We start from the raw sequence: 23,756 nt of genomic DNA, 5'->3' as shown, positions 1-23,756 counted from the left end.
TTGATTTTTATGTAAAAAAAACTTCTATGGTCATAATAAAGAAACCCTAACTTCAGTTTACACATCAGTTTATATGTTAATATTTGAAAATTGACATTTGACACTAGAAATTGTTGACTTTTGTAGGTTTGTTTACACGAAGTTATAATCGAATGGCATCATCTTCTTTGAATGAACCCCCTCATTGTCAAGTAAGTTTGTTGATTTTTCAAGTTACCTTTATAATTTGGTATGCTTAGTATAAAGCTTATTGTTTTATGTGGTTTGTAGGATGATGATGAAGCGTATGTTGAAGTTAGTGATGATTCAGAATCGAGTGATGGGGAACCAAAATCACGCGATGGGGTGAAATCAAAATCAAGTAATAGGGTGAAATCAAAATCGCGTCATAAGAGAAAGCAACCAACAAAGAAAAACTATTCCCAAAAGAAGCCTAAAACAGGAAGCGAGAGATCTAAGTATTGGAAACCTTTGATGTTGTTTATTTAAGTGAGGATGGAGTGTGTTGGAAGTACGGAAAGTGCAAGTGGTGTAAAACGTTGATTAAAGCCGATCCAAACAAAAACGGTACGTCGGGTCTTAAAAAACACATTCCTGCTTGTGTAGAAAATCCCGGGTTAGACAAAAAGCAAACTAATTTAGTGTTTCAAAAGGATGCTAGCGGTGAAGGTAGTGTGAACATTTGGAAACATGATGATTCTAGAATCATGAAAGCTTTACTAGATTTGTTTATTGTTGCCGAATTACCGTTTAAGCTTGTGGAACATCCGGCTTTTATTGAATACACCAATGCTTTGAAGGAAAGTTCATTTTGCCATCAAGACATAAAATGTCTAAAGATATTGCAAAGTATTATATCAAGGAAAGGAACAAATTGTTAGCATATGTAAGTAAATCTTCCAACACCGTATACTTGACCACCGACACTTGGGCATCCTCATGTCAACGGGTTAAATATATGGTTTTGACGACACATTTCATTGATGATGATTGGGTAATGCATTAACGAATTATTAATTTTAGACCCACTGATAGTCATAAAGGGGAGGATGTTGGTCAAGAAGTATTGCATTGTATTTATGGTTGGGGTATTAAAAATGTTATGACTATGACGGTTGACAACGCGCCTAGTAATTATAAGGCGGTTGTTTATCTGTTGAGAAAACTGCCTAATTTGTATGATGAGGGGAGACATTTTCATATTAGGTGTATGGCACACACACTAAACCTAATCTTCAAAGATGGTTTATCAGAGAACACTTATCATGTTGATTGTATATGAAAGGCGGTTAGGTATATTCGAAACTCCACACAAAGAATAACCAAGTTTAAAAAGTGCATAGAAGAGTCGAATTTTCAATCAAGTAAGTTTTAGTGTGGAGATATGCCTACTCAGTGGAATTCCACATATGAGATGTTGAAAACGGCGGTGGATTTGAGGGGGGTATTTTTCTCCTATGAAGTTCAAGATAATAGCTATATTCATGATTTTGAAAGACTACCTGAACATTCAGATTTTGGTGCTTGCAAAAAGTTGGTTGACTTTCTAAAAAAGTTCAAGATTAAAACAGAAATTGCATCGGCCACATCAAAGCCCTTAGCCCACATATTTGTTAGAGAAATCCTAGATGTAGACAAACATCTACGGGTGTGGGATTGTGATCCAGTTTTTTCTACAATGGTTAGTTCAATGCGTGAGAAATATGATAAGTATTGGGGGAAGCTTGACCAACTTAATGACTACAAGTATTTTGCTATAATCTTGGATCCCACCATGAAATTATCTTTTGTTAAACATTGTTATAAAGAAATGATTATCTCTATCAAATCCGAGGATGATAATTGGACTGCGGGTGGCATTAAAAAGATGTAGCGGAAAAGACGATTGATCTTGAAAGTAAGTTACATGGGCTATTTTTAACATACAACGAAAGACTTGACAAGGTTGATGATGTAACACAAAGTGTACACATTTTAGCATCAAATTATCTTTTTATTTTGGTAAAACTCCATGCAAATTCGTTGTATTTAGTACTTAATTGAGTTATTTATGAATTTGTAGGTCCGGGCGCCCGCCCGACGAAAAAACGATGAAAAGATGGTGTTTTTCGGACAAAAATCAAGAATCTGCCCAAAGTGCATGACCATGCTAAGAAAGTGCATGACCATGCTGCAGGTGCATGACCATGCTAAGGAAGTGTATGACCATTCTGACCAAGCTGCACCATCATGCGCTTTTAGTGCACCACCGTGCACCTTTATTGGAACCCGTGCACATCTGATAACGTGCAAAAGTGCATGACCATGCTACGAAAGTGCATGACCATGCACCTTTATTGGAACCCGTGCACATCTACTGTCGTGCCAAAAGTGAAACTGCACCATCATGCACTTTTGTGCACCACCATGCACTTCCGAGTGCACGACCCCGTGCACTATCCGATGCCGAGAACAAGACACATCAACTTTGAAAGCGCACTAGCTAGTGCCGGTAATGCACGACCATGCACTTTTTGTGCATGACCGTGCACTTTTTTGGAACCTGCAACTCTGAGCTGCTGAAAGTGAAAGTTTGACTGACCCAAAATAGTGCACGACCATGCACTTTTTGTGCATGACCATGCACTTTGACCAGAAGCTTATAAACACTTGTTTTCACTTCATTTTAGTGTGTGGAGTCTTGGGGATTCTCTCCCAACCAAGTGCAGCAATTTTTGGGGATTCTTGGAGGCTTCCACCAACACAAGATTCATCATTCCATCCTTCAATCCTTGCTTGATCTTAGTTTGCATTCCTTTGTTCTTGAACATGTTTTGTAAGCTTATTTCTAGTTTGATTGTAGTTGTATTAAGCCTTATGGGCTAGTTACTTTTGCTATCTAGACAATGTTGAAACTCTTATTAATGTGATATATTATCTATGCATGATTTTGGTAAAGTGGTTTTCTTTCAAGAATATGGTTGAATTTGTAAGTTGATATTGATGGTGTTCATGCTTGTTATGTTACATAACCTTGTTAGTTTTGCAAATGTTTAGGCATTCATGTTGGAAAACTATGTTCTAGATGTTTGTTTGTGAACTTTGAATGTTCATGAAATCTTTGTTTACATTACTAAGTTAGGAATGACTAGTAAAAATTAACTTGGTTATATAATTATTAATGAGTATGAAACCCTACACTTAATATTGGAAAATTGATGAGTGTTGTTATGATTCTTGACTTGGTGATGACTTGCTAGTTAAAGTTTCATAAGTTTATAATAATTTCCTGAATTTGGCTACTTTAGTGTAATCTTAGGTGGTTAGAATGTTGTTCATGCTAGCTTTCCTTTGATTATGAGACTTTGTTGTTTTGACAAACAAGTTAGTCTATGTTTATCTCTTGATTGAAGACCCATCATGATGATTATTTGCTAGTATTAGGTTGCTTTATTGAAATCTAGTATTTATGTTTAGATTCATGATGTCTTGCCATATCATTGCTATTTTGTCATGTTAGTAGAGTGGATTCTTGTCTAGGTAGTTTGTTGGATTGATTGTTTTTCTTGTATTTTTACTTGCTTTGTTTTCATTGTATGCTAGTTTAATTAGTTAAATATCCAAATCAAGATTTATTTGTTCGGTTGGTCATTTACAAAGATTTAGTACTAGAAAGTTGCCGTGTCCATGGATTGATACTCGGTTCTTACCGACACTTTATTACAAACGATAGGTACACTTGCCTTTCGTGTGTGGTTTAGTTGTAGGTGAAAACCTATTTTAAAACCCGATTTGTGTGGAACTTTTACTTATATATATATATATATTCACACACGTCAGTTGATCACAATTCGGCATCCCAAGAAGCATGTAATGTCGATGTCGTTGTATGTGATGATGGCAATGAATTCTTTATGGAGTTTCTAAATAAGGGGCAGTGGCGGATCCAAAACATTAACTCAGTGGGGGTAAAAAATAAACTATGTAAAAATGTAAAGATAAACTTCATTCAATAATAACAAATCAATATACCTATTACAATTGTTTTCTATGTGATTTGATTTTTTTAGAAACGGTTAATGACACCACATTTTTTAATGCTTTTTTTCCAATACAAATTTCACAAGCATTCAAAAAATCCTTACCAATTCGATTATGCAAATTTGTTTTTACAATCTTCAAATGCGACAGAGCATCTTTCAACCAACGAGGTTACTCCCCATGTTTCATTTTGAGAAGTTATGCTTATGTGGTTGGCAGAGTCCATTAAGACAATACTTTCTCCATATCGCTTATCTATCTTGATGATAATTCAAAATTCTTTTCCCATCAACGTAATCCCAATAAGGATTATCTAAATAAGCTAAACTATGCGGAGTCTCATTAATAATAATTGTTCCAATAATAGATTCAATCGTTATCAGTTTTATATAACTGAATAAATTAAAAGATATAAACTTAAAACAATATTTCCTTTAAAAGAAATCAAATCTCACAAATGAAAAACTAAAAACAACATTGTTCATCCAGTTGGGAGAAGGTAAAAGGGGGCAAAGGGGGTCTAATAAAAAAACTAAAAAGGGACTAATTATAATTTTTTTTAACAAAATGACACTACAAAATTAATATAAATACATAAAACTATAAGGTTGAGTGGGTGACTTACCCCCTCTCAACATAGCTTCCATCCGCCACTGATAAGGGTGAAAGTCAATCGGCTTGTAAGAAAACTGAATTACAAAGGTACGTGATGGAGCCAAAAGCGGATTTTAGTATGGGATTTGACATACTTAAGTGGTGGAAACAAAATGGGATTTTAGTATGGAATTCGACTAATAAACGGCACATACGTGTCTAGTCCCATCATCACTCTGGTGCCACTGAAACCAAATTATGGAAGCATGAAAAGTTTTTATTTTTTCTTATTAGGCAACTTGCATGAAGATTAAAGATGGTGAAAGAGGTTAACAAGTGTGGTGAAGTTTTTAGTTTTTATTCACGTATTTGTTATTTTCCTTTGTATATGATTGATATTTTACTTGACTTGAGAGTTATGAGACATATAATATGCATATGGAATGCGATTGGTGTGTGCTTAGAATGCGATTGAACTTTTAGTTATAGTTAAAATATTATAATTTCTATATTTGACGGTTTTATTTTTATTTTATGTTAGTAGATGGATAAAAATGTCACTGAAAGTCCAAAATGAATGGCATACGAAAAAAATGTCACTAAAAGTCCAAATTTTTTTTAATGGCATACGGATTAAAATGCCACTAAAAATCTAAAATGTTTTTATGGCATACGGAAAAAAATATCACTGAAAGTCCACAATGTAACTAATGGCATACGGAAAAAAATGCCAGTAAAAGTCCAATTTTTTTTAATGGCATACAGATAAAAATGCCATTGAAAGTCCAAAATGTTTTAATGGCATATGAAAAAAAAATGCCACTAAAAGTCCAAAATATTTTTATCGACATACAGAAAAAAGTGTCACTAAAAGCCGAAAAGTTTGTGTGCCATACGTGAAAAGTGTCACTAAAAGGCTTTTGTGGTAGCGCTTCTAGTGACATTTTTTTTGTGTCACTCATTCCAATAAGATTTTTTAGTGGCACTTCTTTAATTTTTTGTGACACTTTTTGTATGTCGTTACCAATAAGGTTTTTTAGTGGCACTTCTTTAATTTCTTGTGACACTTTTTGTATGTTAAATGAATTTTTATTTGTATTATTGTCATAGAGTTAGTAATCTGAGGACAAAAACAAAATCTTTTAAACATTTAAAAATTCTTCTTGATTTGACTCATGGCTTCCACCTGTCACAAACAATTTTTTTGTTAAAAAAATAAAATAAAATATTACAATACTTTTCGTTATAAGCATTACTTTTTTTTTGCAATAAGGTTTAAAAAATATAAACATTAAATGTGTGTCTTTAGCTTCTTTTTTAAAATATTATATTTAAATATAAAAAAATAACATGTAAGATTGATAAAAAATGCTAAGTATGTTTTAGAAAATTATGTTACTTTTTAGAATTTATTGATATTGTTAAAATCATATCATTTTTTATTAACTTTTAGCACATTAAAATATACGTTCGTATTAGCCACATTGAAACTTAATGACCCGTAAATTAATAGTTTAGTGGTATGATATTTGCCTCTTAAAAAAATATAATAATGGATAGAAATACTTGCAAATACAATCATTGCAATAGAGAATTTTAAATGGAAATTTTTGTTAAAATAAAACATTGAAAGTAAATCTTAATAAACAAAACAATCAACATGTAAACATGTGAATTCTGAATTATCTAACTTTCACCAACCAAATTTTATAGGTAGAAAATTTATCAACCAAAAGTAAAATTATACTCTAGTCATACTTAAATAAAGCAACAAGAAACAAAACAACTTTGTATTTCTGTCTTTAATGACTAGAATCTTGCATTTGGGTTGTGAGCTTCATTAAGACAATTTTATAAATACCTTGTGTGCATCAAACTCTAAATCGCTCACTAGCTCTTTAATCAACCAATATTCTTTTAGTCATGTTACCCTATACATAAACTTCACTTCTTTCTTTGACCATCAACATTAATTTTTTTACAAATGGGCAAATTCATAACGAAGTTTTTAATTATAAAATTCTCATAAGTGTTAAAATTCTAGAAAGTGTAAGAAAGATTATTATTAATATCGCCTCACTCATTAATGGTAATCAATGAAAAGGACGGGATTAACTATGCAAACTCAAATGTAGTGGCGGAGCCAGTGAGCCATAGCCTCTTGACTAGGTTCACCCAAATTTGTAATTAAAAGTGCATTTAAATGTAAGAAAATGTGTCATAAAACATGTATAGTTGTGTGTTAATCGATATGTGATCAAATCACAATGGAGCATAAAGAGTATCATATGTGAAGAGGTAGGTCCCAGCAGAGCCCAGTTGGACCCGCAAGACTCACCTTGAACAGGGACGTCTGCGCAACGACCAACTGCTCTCGCAGGACCCACCATGCTCAGAGAACCTTACGCGCAGTACGCCAGCTGTACCCGCAGGGAAAGCCTCCCAATGGTGAAGTACCCCGCCTGTTCCCGCAGTTGCGGATACAAGCCATCAGGGAAGGCTACCCGCACTAACAGCAAGGCTACACGCACAAGGCACTAGCTACTTCAGTAGTCACATGAAGGAATGAGCAAGGCGGGAATACTCCCGCCTAAATGAGCCAGTCCGTATGCTTCTGGAAGATCTTTTGTACTATACCTACTAAGGTATGGGCAGAACAGACGATTTGACCAGAACAGCCCATGAACCAATCACAGGGTGACAGCTCACCGACAACAGTACGAGGAGGAGCACCCTCTAGTACTGTTTGTCACTATTAGCCGCTGCCTACTCACCAACCCTTACGATGGGACGTGCGCAGCCTACAGTTGGTGGAACAGTGCGTAGCCGGCAGTAAAGGAACAGTGTACAGCCGACCTTGTTACTGTCGGCCGTAGCCTATCCACCAACCAGCATGGCCTGTGCGTAGTCCACTGTTGGTGGAACAGGAATACTATTCAGCCGGCTGTACCTTATAGGAAACCTACCTTCGGCTATAAATACTCCAACACCTTGGAATGGTAAGGACATCATCTGATATCTCACTCTTATCTAGCAATCTCTTAATATACACTTATATTCAGAGCAATCTAGTCTGATTCTCACGCCGGAGGGTGGTCACAAGGAGGAACCCCCCCCCCTTCTCAGTGACGAGCTTACGGTATCTGTTTTGCAGGTCCCCTGAAGAACAACCTTCTCTGCTGGACCTCATCCTCGTGGGAAACATTACTTAACCCCCAGATTATCCATAATCTGCCCCGGGTCACTTAGTGTTTCTTCATTGGCGCCATCCGTGGGTAAAAGCTAGAACTAATTCTTAGTTTTTTCAAAATTTCTGAAGAAATGGTTAACGTTACTCCGGTCCCAAGGCCAGTAATCGACCAAGAAACCCCGGTAACCACAACCCCAGCAACTGGGGGGAACACCGGCGGTTATACAAATCTTACGAACACTACCCCGGTTACCCAAGCCGGGGCAAGTGCAGTAAATATTCCACTGGGGTTCACTGATGCCCAGTTGGAAAAACGAACGAGGGTCCCTCGCCAAACACTAGATCAAGTTAAGGCGTGGGCCGAGGCACGTCAGAAAGAGTTCCAAGCTGAATTGGATGAACGCTTGCGTTCAGTTCAACAGGCTGACGAATTCGGCAGTACTCGCCAACATCTCAATATGAACAGTGAGTGCGAGTACTCAGACGATGAGAGGGAAGAATCCGATACCGACGCAAACCCTCGCCATAAGGCAAAAGGGAAGCGTAAGGAAACGGACTTCCAACCAAGGAATTTTGGGGAAGCCTTCAAACCAACGAATGCGGAGAGAAACCCGCGGGACTTCTCCAAAACCTTTAGACCAACTGCTGCAAACGCAGGAAAGTCAAAGTTCGCAAGGGACATTGCGGAAGTAATCGCCCCGATAAGTGCCAAACAAATGTCCAACATTGGCACTTATGATGGTCTATCCGACCCAGACGACCACTTGAACAGATTCATTGCGGGGGCAACCGTCAGTAACTGGACGGAACCCACGTGGTGTTATATGTTCCAGATGACTCTGGTTGGAGCGGCCAGGGCATGGTTCGATCGTTTACCGGTCCACCACATATATGATTGGGCGGACTTTCAAAACAAGTTCAGCCAACACTTCAGCCAACAAAAGAAATATACTGAAGAACAGTGGACGATCCTCAACTGCGTCAGAGAGGAGGATGAATCTTTACTAGACTTCATCACTCGCTTCAACTCCAAAAAGCTAAGTCTGGGCAACATAAGTGATAATCTTGTTCGCGCCGCTTTCATCCAGGGCGCCGAATACCCAGAGCTTATCCGCACATTGACGGGTAAGGATGGCATGCCATCCACATGGGATGCCATCATGACGGCAGCCAAGCGCTTTGCCGAGACGGAGAAGCAATTGGGAAGGGATCTTCCCCAGAGTACACACCTCTACACGCAAAGGACCAGAGAAAACAATGTTCGGATCGCCCGGCAGAACAAAAAGAGGAAGCTAGGTATTTGGCAGTCAAGGGTAAACTTTGACACCTCATCCAGCTCTCACCCTCTTGTTGGCGGAAGAAATAACACACACCCTTCAAGCCAAAAACACCGGTGGACGCCACTCACCAAAAGCGTCACGGAGATATTTGCCACTGAAAAGCTACCATGGCCAAAAGCTCCAATGATCCGGCAGCGACCTAATGCGGATCAGAGCAAATCCTGTGACTTCCACGGGACAAAAGGTCATAGTACGGAAGAGTGTACATCCTTGAAGGATATTGTTGAAGCATTCGTCAAGGATGGAAGACTGGCACACCTGGTGGCATCAATCAAGAAGGGAGGAAGGAACGACAACCGGTACCGAGGCAACGGGCGAAAGCCCGTTGACATCAGCATCAACATGGTTCATGGTAAGATCAGAGGAAGAAAAAGGCGAACGACAGAACCATGTGCGTGGAAGGAAGCTGAGGTGCGCTTCCCGCGAGTGCCAGGAGGACCCAGCAAAAAAGGCCCTATCGTCATCAAAAGCCAGCTGGGGCACTACATCACTTCTCGCACTCTTGCTGACAACGCCGCCTCGTCAACGGTGATGTACAGGCAGTTCTTCGACAAGCTAGATGACGAAGACAAGGAACGCCTGGAAACGATCTGCGCCTCGATGGAAGGGTTCGATGGCAGCACAAACACCCCCCTGGGTATCCTATCTTTCCCCGTCACTCTTACGGACGGGAATCACTCACGCACAGAAGACGTGGATTTTGTCGTAATGAGGAAGCCACACCACACATACGACATTCTCTTCGGAAGAGACGGGATGGCAAGATTCAACGCCGTGGTATCCTCAGTCCATGGCATGATGGGATGGCCAACAGCTGAGGGTGTAGCGATGATCACCGGCATTCCCCAGGTATGCATCGCATCTGTCTCATCTAAACCCAAACCAAAGATGGCTAAACCAACCATCACCGAACCAGAAAGATGGGCCTTCAACGGCAAATACCCTGACCAGGCCGTTTCCATTGGCCCAACAGTTGTTGATCCCACACGCACCTTACTCAAGCGCTTATTACAAAAAAACGCTGACATCTTCGCGTGGACACCAGCTGACATGACTGGTGTACCCCGAAGTAAGGCAGAGCATAAGCTCAAATGCGATCCGGCTGTTACGCCAATCGTACAAAAGCGCAGAGTAATGGGGCCAGAACAAACTAACGCGTGTAGAACCCAAGTCAAGGAACTCCTTGACGTAGGCATCGTACGCGTTAGTAGATATCAAACTTGGGTTGCAAATCCCGTTATGGTACCGAAGAATAACAAACAATGGCGCATGTGCATAGATTTCAAGGACTTGAACAAAGCATGCCCCAAAGATTGTTATCCGTTACCTGAAATTGATCTTAAGGTGGATTCGTTGGCACCGTTCCGCCTTAAATGCTTCCTGGACGCGTATAAGGGGTACCATCAAATCCACATGGCCGTTGATGATCAGGACAAAACCGCTTTTCGGACGCCCGATGGCACATTTTGTTACCAAATGATGCCATTCGGACTTAAGAATGCCGGGTCCACATACCAACGCCTGATGGACAACCAATTTCATGCCCAAATTGGGAGGAACTTGGAAGTCTACATGGATGACTTGGTCATCAAAAGCCCTGACCCAGAAGCGATGTTGAAAGACATCGAAGAAACTTTCAACACGCTCAGGAAGATAAACATGAAGCTCAACCCGAGCAAGTGTGCCTTTGGAATGGAAGAAAGGAAGTTCTTGGGGGTCATCGTCACTAAAGATGGCTTCAGAGCGAACCACCCTGAAAAGGTCGAAGCCATTATCAAAATGGAATCACCTACTACCATCAAACAGGCTCAGACACTGAATGGACGACTAGTAGCACTTAATCGCTTTTTGGCAAACCACGCGGATAAGTCGTTTCCCTTCGTGTCAACGTTGAGAAACTGTTTAAAGAAAACGCACTTCCGCTGGACACCGGAAGCGGAAGCAGCTTTTCAGGAGATTCGGTCACGCTTGATCGAACTCCCAACGCTCACAGCACCAAAAGCGGGAGAGGAGTTAATCCTATACCTTTCCGCAACAGATAGAGCAACCGGGGTAGTCCTACTAGTAGAGCGAAAAGGCATCCAGATGCCAATCTATTATGTCAGTCGTATCCTAACAGACGTAGAAACCCGGTACTCTACCCTCGAAAAATTAGTCTTAGCACTTATACACGCTTCACGCAGGTTAAGACGATATTTCCAGGGTCACCCAATCACCATTCTCTCCAACTTCAAACTTGCAAACGTTCTAGGCAAACCCGAGTTATCGGGACGCCTAGCCAAATGGGCAATTGAGTTGGGGGAGTACGCGATAAAGTATAAGCCAAGACCAGCCATAAAAGGCCAGGTTTTGGCCGACTTTATTGCAGAAGTGCCTGCATCGCGGGAAAAAGAGTGCCAGGAAGAGGCTCAACCCTCTCCAGCACAAGACATCAATGATGTCTGGCGACTCTACACTGATGGAGCAGCCAGTAACGAGGGTTCAGGCGCAGGGCTGAAACTAACCAACCCAGCAGGCCAAGAATACACTTACGCTATTCGACTGGATTTTCCAAGTACGAATAACGAAGCCGAGTATGAGGCATTCTTGGCTGGGCTGAGAATTGCGCGTAAGATGGGAGTGAAACACTTGGAAGCCCACGTGGATTCCATGTTAGTAGCCAATCAAATCAACGGGACGTACACGGCCGTGAACGACACAATGGCCCTGTACCTCGCACAAGCAAAATCCCTTATGCGCGATTTCAACGACTGCAAAGTCATACACGTCAAGCGAAGTGAAAACAAATCTGCGGATGCGTTAAGCAAGCTTGCATCGTTAGCCTTCACCCACTTAGGAAAGGACATCCGCATTGAACTCCTCGAGACACCTTCGGTCCCGCACAAGGAAATTTGTGTCATCCAAACCGGCACAGAAACATGGATGACACCAATAATAAAATACCTTGCGGCAGGTACACTACCAGAGTCAAAAACATAGGCAAGAAAACTACGCTGTAAAGCACTGAATTATCAACTCATCGATGACATCCTTTACAGACGTAACTTTCTTGGCCCACTCTTAAGATGCGTGGACAACCAAGATGCTGACTACCTCCTAAGGGAAGTACACGAAGGCATCTGTGGAGTACACGCAGGTCCCCGCGCTGTTGTAGCTAAGCTAAACAACGCGGTATACTTTTGGCCGGGGATGCATACGGATGCGCTGGCATACATCAGAAAATGCAGGTCTTGCCAGCTCTACGCACCCAACACGCACCGCCCGAAGAATGAACTTGTTCCAGTCACCTCTTCATGGCCATTTCAGAAGTGGGCCATCGATGTGACAGGCCCATTTCCTACAGCAGCAGGAAATGTTCAGTTCCTAGTGGTAGCCATCGACTACTTCACCAAGTGGATAGAAGCAAAACCCTTAGCCCAAACAACCGCGAAACATATCAAAAAATTTATTTGGGAATTTATTATTTGTCGTTTTGGACTTCCACAGAATTTGGTGAGCGATAACGGCACCAACTTTGCTGACAAGAAGCTACAACAGTGGCTGAAAGAACTTCAAATCACCCACACCTTTACCTCAGTGGCACACCCGCAAGGTAATGGTGAGGTGGAAAGAGCAAATAAGAGCATCGTCGAAGGCATAAAGAAAAGACTCTTGGAACACAGATCCGGCTGGGTGGACGAGCTTCCGCACGTCCTTTGGGCAAACAGAACGCTGAAGAAGGCCAGTACGGGAGAAACCCCGTTCAGTCTCACTTATGGCACTGAAGCCATGGTCCCGGTCGAAATTGGTTTACCCTCACCAAGGGTCTTGATTCAGCCAGAAGACAATGATGCGAAAAGACGGTTAGATCTTATGCTAACCGAGGAACACAGAGACTTAGCCGCAGTGCGTGAAGAGAACTACAAGCGACAAATGCAAAAGTACTACAACACGCGGGTAAAACTCTGCAACTTCAATATAGGAGACTACACACTGCGTAACAACGAGGCTTCGAACCAAGAACGCCCAGGAAAGCTGGCCCCGGTCTGGGAAGGGCCATACCTTATCAAAGAAGTTCTGGGAAAGGGCGCGTACCGGCTCGAAAGGCTCGATGGCACTCCCATCCCAAGAACATGGAATGGAGCTCAATTACGCAAATGTTATATGTAGATCAATTCCAAACTTGTAAAGAAAAGGCTTTGAGCCACTTCTAATGGAAATGATTCTCCTTTCACAATGTGTTAATAGCCTTACCTTTATACTTATGAACTTCCCACACTGATGTGCCGGTATTCACCGCATAAATAGGGGAAGAAGTAAGTCGTTACGTGTGGAAGGCGGCAAAACCCGCATAAACACACGGTAAAAATTTCAAGTTTTAAGGAAAACCTACACGCAGGTCAGATGTAAGTAAAGTTTAGCCATCCTTGTAAGTGCAAGTGACGGTCTTACCCGCACAATCACGAACAAGGAGGCAAAACTTCAACCTATCATCTACCACGTCCAAAGGTTAACTTATTCTGAACACTTAGAAAATTTCAAAGGAAAAGATGAGGAAAACTTCCACGCATGTCAGATATAAGTAAAGTTAAGCCATCCTACTAAGTGTAAGTGACGGTCATACCCGCACAATCATGAAAGAGGAAGCGAAACAAACTTATAATTTGCCACGTTAAAAAGTTAACTTATTTAAGTACTAAAGAAATTGCTAAGTTAGATCAAAACATGCGTAAAATAAACAAGGCAAAGAACTAACACAATCTTTATTCCATCAAATTCAAATATTACAAAGATAGCTATACAAAAGCAAAAATCTACGCTAATGGTGGAAAGGGATCTTCAGAATCAAGCTTCAGGACCACTTCCACTTGGACCCGCTCCATCAGTAGAGCATGGTGGTTCAAGGAAAGCTCTAAGGATAGCTAGCCCATCATCAGCAGCAGCGACTTCGTTCACCTTCTCCACCACCGGATGCGGGAAGGCGGCATACTGGTTCACTGCTTGGTCATAAACAGCTTCAGTATCCACATCATACAAAGGGAAGTTGGAAGGCGGGATGCCTTTCTCAACGAACCCTAGACCAAGCAGGAAGCCGGCCTTTTCCCCATCCTCATGAGAAGCGTTGAGGGCTGCGCTCATAGCATCGTCATAAGACGTCTCTGAGAAGACCCGATGCACAACCTACAAAGAAAAAATACAAGTATCAGAACCTTTTCTATTTACAAAGAAAAGCGTAAAGACATGAAAAGCTTACCTGAGACAACGCTTCTCGAAGAAGCCATTCCTTGGCAACCAGAGCTTCTTGGAGGGTGGCTTGAGCTTGGGTACAGGCGCGTTCGGCTTCACTTTTATTAAGGTTGGCAAGCAACACTTCCTTTGCAGCAGCCTCTTCGACGCCCTTTAGCTTCCGCTCAGTGTGGTCAAGCACGCCCCTCTGGTCCAGGATCTCTTGGAGCTTCTTCGCGTCCTCCATCGCCAAGGCATCATGAGCCTGCTGGAGAGCCTCTAATTTGGCCTTAAGCTCTTCATTCTCCACGCGTAGAGGCTCAGCAACAGCTTCAGCCTTGGTGGCCCTTTCAGTTGCGTTCCTAGCAGTTTCCTTAGCCAGCCGAAGCTGTTCATTAACAGCTTGGGCAGCCTTGGAGCGAGCCTCGAGACGGGCCTGAACCTCAACTTCAAGGGCCTTGAACGCCTTCTCCCTCTCCGCCGCCGCGGCGGAAAGCCTCCTATTCTCCTCCCGGACAGCCCGCGCCTGAGCTACTTCCTGAAGGCAAGCTGCTTTTAACTTGTCGTTTTCACGACAAAGCAGCTCGACGCGCGGCTGCATCCGGGCCAGGAGAACCCGAAGCTCATTGCTTAGCCTACCCTCCTGGTAGCTAGCCATGGCTTCCCCCAACGCACCACTGGGAGCAGCGTGACGAGCCCACTCCACGCACTCCACAGGTGTGCGAAGGGTTGTTCCTCGGCGGATGTTCCATCGTGGAACATACACTTCATTGGAATCCGACACTGCAAAAAACAAAAAGCAGTTAGGAAAAGATGATAATAAATATATATATATATATATATATATATAATAGGCCAAAAGAACCCTACGCACCTGTAGGGTCAATAACAGGCCGATAGCCGCCAAACCCGTCACCTGAACCCAAGGGAAATCCGTCCAAGAGGTCAGGTAGATGGGAAGGAGGCAGAGGTTGGCGAGAAGCCCCATGCGTACTTGAAGGATCGGCCATCGAGGCCGATGACGGAGGAGGCATGGTGAAGTCCGCCGCGGTTGCCGCTGTGGAGTCCGCAGCAAAAGTAACCGCCGGCTCGGTGAAAGATGCGGTAAAAATGGCACTCACAGCCGGCGGTGACGTCATCACAGCTGGAACAGTCGGCTCAGAGTGAGCAACTGAACCAGCGGAAGCAGGCGCAGGCGCCTGGGTCGTCGCCTCAGGTAGGCTGACCAAGCCTACCGTCATGGGCGGAGGGGTACTCTGCGCTCCACCCTGGAATGCGTCAACATCCACGCCTGCACAAAGAAGATTAAGTATTAATGATGGAAGACTATGAAGTTAAAGATAAAAGAAGTTTGTACTTACGGGTTTTCTTGAGCCTGAAAGTGCGGACGGGCGGGGATGAACCCGATGGAGCCGGCCTCTTCACGCCGGTCACCATTGTCATCCTGGGCCCTCCGGAGGTAACAATCGTCGCAGCCTCCGGAGCGGTGGTCTTATCACCACCGGGATTCCCCGCCACCTCTTCGCTCTCGGTCTCCGAATCAGACCGAGGCACCGGATCGGCAGTGGAGGCCACCTTCTCCTTCCCCTTTCCGCCGGCAGCCTTCTTCTTCCGCACCAACGGAGGACCATCTGCGGATTCATCATCAGAACATACGATTATAGGAATTCCAGCAGAGGTTTCAACATTGAGGGGTCGAGGGTTGAATAGCGCCTTACCTGGCCGCCTGGCGCTCAGGATCTCGTGGCCTAGCGGGTAGACCTCCACGAACCGATCCGCCGTTTGTTCTAGGATGGGCAACTCGTTCTCGTCTAGAGCGCGAGTACCCATCCGAGCGGGACCGTCAGCTTCCCGCGGGTACATGAGCGACTGCAAGTCGTTCCCCTCTGAAATAAACAGGAAAGAAGTTGGAAGAGATTCTAAATTAACAAAAAGAAACAAAGCATACCGTAAGGAACAGAGTTCGAACCGTATTCAAGGACGATTGGGATCTTTTGCGCATCCGCAACCTTCCACACCCGGCTCATCCCCAGCATCACCATCCCGGACTCCGCAAACCGGTAAACCGGAGATTGGACTCGGGATATCTTCGAGAACCATTCCGCCTCCTGGTAGTTGGAGGCGTGAAGGCTGGGAAGTGCTTGCCCATTCTTGAATTTCATGGCAAGGGGGATGGCGCGAGCGGAGATGTAGAAGAACTCCCGCTTCCACGAACGAAGACTGCGCTCGGTTTCGCAAATCTTCAAACCCTTGATACGGGTTATCATGGTATACCACCCCTGGATGCACCTCCAAGAGTAGAAGGTCATCAGGCGGTCAACATAGGGCTCAATGCCCAGAATCCGGCACACCCACTCGAAGTGCCGAATCTTGGCAATCGCCATCGGGTGCACCTCGGTCAGGTGCACACCGTGCCTCTCCAGGACACGGTACACAAACTTTGTCAATGGGAACCTAAGATTCCCATAAACAAAGAATGCAGCATATACCCCGATCTTGCCTCTGGGGGCATCGTACACCGTTTGATGGGGTTCAGGAAACTCAGGCTCGAGAGACTCGAGCATGAACTTCCTGACGACGTACTGATACAGATCGACAGGCAGAGCACACTGGCACTCGCCAGCAGTACTCTTGTCATCGGCTGTAGATTCGAGATCACGAGACGACATTTTGCAGATATGAAAGAAGAAAACGATTTCAAGGGAATGCTCGACTGAAAAGATGAGTATTCGCCGGAAATCGTTTTGAAGATGAAGAGAGAAGTGAAAGTGTGAATTGCAAAGGACCCTCTCCCCCTTTATATACTAATCGCAATTAATGCGATGAATTTAATGCGGAAGAGAGAGAAATCGAAGGTGCAATGAAACTATGACACGCGCCTGAAAAAGCGTCTGGAATGACCAGGTACTGTCACGTCACCATAACTTCCTGCACGTCCTGACACAGTCAGAAGAAACCGTCGCACGACGTTTCAGAGGTTTGGACTGTTCTTATCCTTTCACCAACTCTTCGAATTTCAAAATTCAAAAAGATTCAAAAGTAAGCGGGAAAATACCCCTTACCTTGGCAACCAAGTAACCATAAGACGGGTGCGGGTACAGTGTCAAGGCAAAACCCTTCACATACTTAGCACCCGCAGGGAATTGACGCCAGGAATACCTTAGAAGTAAAGTAACCATAAGACGAGTGCGGGTACAGTGTCAAGGCAAAACCCTTCACATACTTAGCACTCTGCAGGGAATTCAAACCAAGAAGGATCTTCTGGGCCATGCTTGCGGAAACGGGAATAACATCCCCGCGTAACGGGAACGTCGAGAACTATATTGTTTGAAACTCCAAGATGGAATTGGTGGTTTTAGCATAGTTGATCAGTATGTTGAAAACTACCAAAACCCCATGGAGAATCCACACAAGTGGGACTCAACGCTCCTGACTTGCGAGGAGGTTACAAACCTACCCGCTTCATACCCAAAGATCAAGCAGAAAAGTCAGGAATTTCTGCGTGACATCAGGAAAACCGCGGGAAGAATCACCACGGAAAACCTAAAAACTAAACCCTTTTCAAAACCCTTTGCTAAGTTCAAAAGTTCACCTCACTTATTAATAATTCATGAGAAGAACATTGGACTGGGGGGGACTTGAAGAGGTAGGTCCCAGCAGAGCCCAGTTGGACCCGCAAGACTCACCTTGAACAGGGACGTCTGCGCAACGACCAACTGCTCCCGCAGGACCCACCATGCTCAGAGAACCTTACGCGCAGTACGCCAGCTGTACCCGCAGGGAAAGCCTCCCAATGGTGAAGTACCCCGCCTGTTCCCGCAGTTGCGGATACAAGCCATCAGGGAAGGCTACCCGCACTAACAGCAAGGCTACACGCACAAGGCACTAGCTACTTCAGTAGTCACATGAAGGAATGAGCAAGGCGGGAATACTCCCGCCTAAATGAGCCAGTCCGTATGCTTCTGGAAGATCTTTTGTACTATACCTACTAAGGTATGGGCAGAACAGACGATTTGACCAGAACAGCCCATGAACCAATCACAGGGTGACAGCTCACCGACAACAGTACGAGGAGGAGCACCCTCTAGTACTGTTTGTCACTATTAGCCGCTGCCTACTCACCAACCCTTACGATGGGACGTGCGCAGCCTACAGTTGGTGGAACAGTGCGTAGCCGGCAGTAAAGGAACAGTGTACAGCCGACCTTGTTACTGTCGGCCGTAGCCTATCCACCAACCAGCATGGCATGTGCGTAGTCCACTGTTGGTGGAACAGGAATACTATTCAGCCGGCTGTACCTTCTAGGAAACCTACCTTCGGCTATAAATACTCCAACACCTTGGAATGGTAAGGACATCATCTGATATCTCACTCTTATCTAGCAATCTCTTAATATACACTTATATTCAGAGCAATCTAGTCTGATTCTCACGCCGGAGGGTGGTCACAAGGAGGAACCCCCCCCCCCCTTCTCAGTGACGAGCTTACGGTGTCTGTTTTGCAGGTCCCCTGAAGAACAACCTTCTCTGCTGGACCTCATCCTCGTGGGAAACATTACTTAACCCCCAGATTATCCATAATCTGCCCCGGGTCACTTAGTGTTTCTTCAATATGCAGGGTCGGCTATAAGGGAGGGCCGAGTGATCGACGGACCCCGGCCCGACACCTCGATAGGCCCAGATTATTTTTTTATAAAAAAAAATATATATATTTTTATGAAAAACAATATGTATATGTAATGTTTAAACTTAGTTACACAACCACTAGCTTGGTTTAGTGACAAAAGGGTATGACTTTTAACCAAAAGGTTGTGGGTTCTAACATCACTTGAGACATTTTAACCACATTTTTATAAAAAAAATATATATATATTTTACACAACCAAATCATAAGACTTAAAAAATTAAGTCTCATATAAAAATTTAATTTGTTTAAACCAACAAGATACCCTTTTTTATTTAGGCCCAAAAAAAAATTATGTATTCGGCCCAAAAAATTTTAACCTTTCTCGAAGCCGGACCTGATCATATGGTCATGCGAGGCAAATGGGTCACATATGGTAGTTATGTGAAAGGATGTAAAATTGATATTTTATAATCTAAATCAAAAAATATATATATTTTGAAGGCTGAATCGGGCAAAGTTGTTAAACACGAGAAAGCTTGTTTAGATAATCAACATGTCTTTCTACCATTTGCCTTTGATACATTTGGTTTTCTGGCTCCAGAGGCTGTGAAATTTTTGAGTAGGGTTCAGCGCGTCGTACACGGAACCTCTTCAGCTTCTAGGTCCCAAAACTTCGTTTTTAGCAGGACTGGCTTTGCTGTTCAAAAGGGGGTTGCGGCGCAACTTGTTGCCCGGTTGCCTGCCACTTTATTGTAATCGTTTTATAGTAAATTATATTAAATAATAATAAAAAAAAAATTTACCGTCGAATCGGTTAAAAAAAAAAATCAAAATGATAATGATAAATCTATTTTGGATAAAAACATATACACATATAGTGATTAGTATCATGTAAAAGCCACTATTGGAGGGTTGGCCGGTTGGGACTTGGGTATAGATCAAATCTAACTATTCTATGGAGATGGACTGAACACATGTCTCATTTTTATACGTCGTAATTAACTTTGAATGATTTAAACAAGACAACTTTTTGAATGTTAACATAAGTTTTTTTTATATAAATAACTAAGACGTTACTTATGTCTACAACTTTGATAAATAAACGTTTCTTAAATTTAGGTCGTTTCAATTTCAAATATGGGGAATATCGATGCCTCTTTATGTTTCGCTTTTTTTTAAAAACTTGTCTATTTTTAAAAGAAGTCATTATGGCATGTTGTGTGTTATGTATATGGGCAAAATTTTTATTTTATATGTGTTTGACATTTATTATATTTAATATGATTTTTAGTAGATAGATTTTAAAAAGGATATGGATCAAATCATACTGTCCTAAGGAGAATGTCTGAACATGTATCTCATTTTTATGCACCGTAAATAATTCTGGATGAAATAAATAATACAACTTTTTGGATGTTAACATATTTTTTTATATAAATAACTAGGACGTTACTTTCGGCTGCAACTTTGATAATTAAACTTGTCTTAAATTATGGCTGTTTCAATTTCAAGTCTAGGAAATATCCATGCTTCTTTATTGTTTCACTTTTTTAAAAACTTGTCTATTTTTAAAATAAGTCACTCTGTCATGTTATGTGTTATGTATACGGGCAAAACTGTTATTTTATATGTGTTTGACATTTATTGAATTTAATATGATCTTTAGTAAATAAATTTAAAAAAAGTTTTATCCAAAATTCCTAATTTTTAAAATTAAAATATAACTTCATAACACATCCTCCTTTGTTTTATCAACAAACAGTTGAAGATTTTTCCTAAAATGAAACTTCAATTTGTTTCATCAAAATTGATGGTTTTTCCTGAAAATGAAACCTCACTTCTCGAGATCTTGTCTATCCTTGTTAAATAAGGTTTCAGTTAATAACGTGTTAAAATTATGAAAAATACAATATTTTAAAAACCGGTATTTTATTAATTTTGATTTAATGGTACAACAGGTTGAACTAAAATGTACCGGGAGGTTCAACCGACTTGAATAATTTATCTTGTACTTCCATATTAAAACAACTTCAACTTCAACTTTAAAAATAACTCAAAAGTACTTTAATAACTATCACACATAAACAATGATCGAGTCAAATATAAAGTTTATACTTTGTATACGAACTTAATCAATTATAAAAGATGTTAAGAAACCGACTTTGGATTTGCAAGATACAAAATTGGTTATTAGCGAATCGTCGTTTATTGTGTTTACTCGTTTCAATTTTATCTACTAGGTTAAAAGTTGTCTTTAAAAACTATGGGCCGAAAAAAATATAAGAAATCTCTGGAATTAAAACCGGTATTTTTTAAAATACCGATAGTACGATGTTCTAACAAACTGTCCAAAAATACCGAACTTTATATCAGTTTCCTTACCAAAATCCGGTATAACTGGTTAAACCACTGGTACGTACCGGTTTCTAAAACATTGTAAAAATCCAAAAATATCTAATACAAATAAGCTATACATATATGATAAAAAAATTAATGTAAATGCTAATAAATACAGTATTAATTAATTTGGCTAATTCATAATCTGTTCTATAAATTATATCAGGTAACTTAAATGCCATTTAATAAGAATATAATCATCTGCAACCGATCATAATCATTTGCCATTTAATAAGAATATAATCATCTGCAACCGATCATAATCATACATAAATAATGGGAGAATTACCTAAATAGCCCGTGAGATTTTATTTTTCCAAAATAGCCCACCAAATCCAACGTTCTCGTGAGTTTTTGATATACCTCGTGAGTTTTCGTGGACGAATAAAAAGCGGCCATGTGTTTTCTATTTCCACCTACCACGTTATTATTCATTCTAAATATGTCTGAAGCGTGATTTTTGTCATCAAATATAACATGAAGAAAACCAACTGTGACGTGATGTTTCAAGCTGTTTTTATCGGCAACGTGAGTTTTCAAAAAAGATGGTTTTTGTGTTTTTTCTAAATTCATCTCCAAAGATGAATTTCATTTGATTTTCGTCTTTAACACCCTTTAATCTTCAACCTAGTTCTTTCACACCTATTAATCTTCAACCCAGTTACCAAGTGGTCTACTGGACCCCCGCTTCAAAAACCACTACGGTGGTGCGCCGCTAGAGTCTCACGCGCCGCCGTGGTCGTCACGAGTGGGATAGGCTCACACTTCGCACAGACCATTGCAAGGTCCGTGGAGTAATGGGTGTTTCGGGAATTGAATCTTTTTGATGAAAAGAGTGAAATATCAAATGTGGTTTGGAAGAAAATGAGTTCTTTGATAGATGTGAAGCTTAGCCGTGAAGCCATTGATGTTGTGCGATGCAAAAAGAAGCTTTATATAATTAATGGTGGTAAAGAAGGTGTTGTTTATGATGTGAATTCCGATGAGTGGTTGTCGATGCCGGTGGGGATGCGGGGTGGTTGGAGAGGTCCGACGACGGAGATGGATGAGGAGTTGATATATATGGTGGATGAGTTAAAAGGTGTGTTGAGGAAGTATGATGATGTGGTGGATGTATGGGTGGATGTTATGGAGGATGAGATGTTTAAAGGGGCTGAGTATATTGCTGCCGATGGTGGTAGGGTGTGTGTTGTCCGTGGTGGTGGTGGTGGGATTTTGGTGGTGGCGTCTGTAACACCCTTGGCAAACACAACATCGTCCCACTCTTAGGCCATCCCACATCGGCCGTGAACAAGAGAGATCCTTGGTTCATAAGTAAATGTTCTGCCTCTTCAATCACCAACGCGTTTTGGGCTTAGTTGGCTGTGGAGCACATGAAAACTCCACGGTTAAGCGCGCTTAGGTGGAAGTAGTACTAAGATGGGTGACCACCTGGGAAGTCTCTACCCAGGCAACCAAAAACAATGTCGTGAGTTCCCAGATGGGCAACCCATTGAGGACAAAGCGGACAATATTGGTGGTACGAAAGCCTGGGATGTTACAGGTGGTGTCAGACCCACTCCTGTGCCTTTCGGGATGATGAGACACGCCTCATCGAGGACGATGAGTCCAAAGGGGGGTTGTTTGTAACACCCTTTGCAAACACAACATCGTCCCACTCTTAGGCTATCCCACATCGGCTGTGGACAAGAGAGATCTTTGGTTCATAAGTAAATGTCCCGCCTCTTCAATCACCAATGCGTTTTGGGCTTAGTTGGCTGTGGAGCACGTGAAAACTCCACGGTTAAGCACACTTAGGTGGTAGTAGTACTAGGATGGATGACCACCTGGGAAGTCTCTACCCAGGCAACCAAAAACAATGCCGTGAGTTCCCAGATGGGCAACCCATTGAGGACAAAGCGGACAATATTGGTGGTACGAAAGCCTGGGATGTTACAGCGTCGCCGTTGCGGTTGGCTGTTTTGGGTACTCCGGTTGGGCAACAAGTGTTGAGGTTGCATATTTTGCCTAGGATGTGTCCGCCGGAGGTGTGTTAGGAGTCACGTGAAATTAATATATATCATTTGTTTCATTTTTGAATCATTTTGTGTCAAGTTTTTTTTAGATAAAAGAATATTCATTTGTACTTTAGTTTTCGTTGAGGTTAAGGGTTAGATAGATTCATATGGTGATGGTGTCGGTGGCCGGAAAGATGATGAAGGTGATAAATATGATGAAGAAGATGAAGATGTTTTAGGTTTTTTGAAATTTACGAAATTCTTTTGAAATTCATATTTGGAGATGAATTTCAAAAAATCTTTAAAAACCATAAATTTGAATGTGACATTCGTCAAATTCAGATCTCGAATTATATTTGTTTTTGTAAACTTTTAATACGTAAACCC

The 23,756-nt window shown here is 41.9% G+C and overlaps 1 pseudogene; it reads left to right on the top strand.

Annotated features, from left to right (window-relative positions):
* Positions 1–152: 152 nt before the first annotated feature.
* On the top strand, positions 153–22,641 carry LOC143530783 (F-box/kelch-repeat protein SKIP25-like; annotated as a pseudogene).
* Positions 22,642–23,756: the final 1,115 nt, after the last annotated feature.

This window comes from Bidens hawaiensis, unplaced genomic scaffold, assembly GCF_021521415.1.
Source record: "Bidens hawaiensis isolate Kalapana, Puna unplaced genomic scaffold, B.hawaiensis_p1.1 tig00009022_1, whole genome shotgun sequence".
Taxonomy (NCBI): Eukaryota; Viridiplantae; Streptophyta; class Magnoliopsida; order Asterales; family Asteraceae; genus Bidens; species Bidens hawaiensis.
This window is presented reverse-complemented; position numbering and strand designations above follow the sequence as displayed.